This window comes from Fulmarus glacialis, unplaced genomic scaffold (assembly GCF_000690835.1).
Source record: "Fulmarus glacialis isolate BGI_N327 unplaced genomic scaffold, ASM69083v1 scaffold46279, whole genome shotgun sequence".
Classification (NCBI taxonomy): domain Eukaryota; kingdom Metazoa; phylum Chordata; class Aves; order Procellariiformes; family Procellariidae; genus Fulmarus; species Fulmarus glacialis.
This window is the reverse complement of record NW_009234778.1, coordinates 1915-3751: the sequence shown is the minus strand read 5'-3', so window position 1 is coordinate 3751 and position 1837 is coordinate 1915.

The following is a 1837-nucleotide window of genomic DNA, read 5'->3' as shown; positions in this document are numbered from 1 at the left end:
TTTCCCTGTGTTACACAGTATGTATATACCTTCCAGCTCAGGAAGGGCATGTGAATAAGGCACGTGTTAGAGGAGGTTGCTTCCAGGCAGGGCTGCTCCAAGAGGAGAGTTTTGGGGAGACTGTGCATATTGCATGGCATCCCAGAGCAGCACAAAACCAAGGCAGATTCATCTTAGTGCAAGAAGGTGTGAGGGAGGAGGAGATCCTTTTCTTGGGCACAAAACAGCGGACTGTGGCTACCTGCATTTCCTATCCAGAAAAACCACACTGAGGAGAAACTGCTTGCTTGCAACGGCCTTGCTGTGATTTTAACAACGGTGCCAATTCAAACTGACAGCTTTGCATGCGAGGGTCACGAAAAGGAATGTCATGATACAGATGGTTTTGTCCTAACAAGAGAATAGAAAATGCCAAGTGACTCCAAATAAACATGAAATATATAGCATTTGTCACTACTGACCGAGGCCAAACAGGAACTCAAAACCAATGTGCAGAGCCTGTGCATCTTGCTTTTCAATTAGCTGACAAGTTAGCTGAAACCAATTACCTATATTGATTAAGGCCAGGAGCAGTTTACTGAGTACTAACTATATTCCTAAGATAATGTCCTCGTTGTCTGGAAAGGTCTGTTCCCATTCATTCACAGGGAGGCCATTTCAATTGCTAATCCTACTGGGGAGTGTGTTTCCACTACAGGAGCCACACCAAAAGCTCCTCTCACACTAAAACGAGAATTGCTACAATGCAGGTCCAGGGAACAAAAAGGAGCTGCACTGCAAGTCTCAGTCAGCAGCAGTTTTAGTGCTACCAGTACAGACCTCTCTTACGCAGCCTATGTTGAATAGCATGGTAAATTTGATCTTCTCTTTTGTCCAGTAACTCTGGTTTTGCACCCAAAATATGCTGAGGTCCAATACAAACCAATAGGGGGAGAAGCCACGGGCATCATGAGGTCTCCTGCCACCTTGCTGCTTTTTCACTGACATCTGCCATCATATGGTTCAGATTTACATCTAGATTTGGCTTCTCCCTGCATCTGAACTTCAGATGAGTCTGTAAAATCTACAACTCACCAATACCTGAGAAAGAGTTTTTCCATTAAGGTGGCTCATGTGATTTGTACTCTATTTCTTTGTTTCCCTGCCTTTTTTTTTTTTTTTTTTTGTGTGATTTCTCCCTATAACCAAGGCATGGATCTCATTCCACAAAGATCAGCACAAGATAGAACTATTAAAAAAAACCCCAAAAAACACAAAGGTTTTGAGAGCTTGGTTTTCCACAGCAATCATTTGCATGCATGCTTTCAGGTTTTTAAACACTAACCATGCCAGAGAATTGAGGAATTAGGATTAAGAAATAGCACCAAGCATGCAGTCTTCTTTCCCTGAAGGCTAGTAGTACCAAAAGATCACGGTTAGTCTGGATGGCTACAAGGGTGTTGCAGCAATGTCTGTGCAAGAAAAAAAAAACAAAACACACCAAGGAAAAGTTAAATCTTGCATTTTGCTCCTATGATGAGCAGGCCTATCTCTTGTTTTCTGCATGTAGCTTACTTGTTTGCTGGGGACCATAATAGTAATGCAAACTTCAACACCTAAGAGAAAATAGTCTCCGTATGCACACACACACACACATATAAATATATATATTTTAAGTTCTTAAAAGTCTTCCTAGCTGTGTACTAGGTTACACAGTGGCTAAAATGGAGTTTTAAAAGCATCTGGACAGACAGTTTCAAAGGCATCTAAATGCCTTGGAGGATCTCAGCCTTTGATACTTCAGAAAAGCTACCTGTGCTCTCTGTCCCCAACTAAGACTTCCCCAAGGAAATCCTGG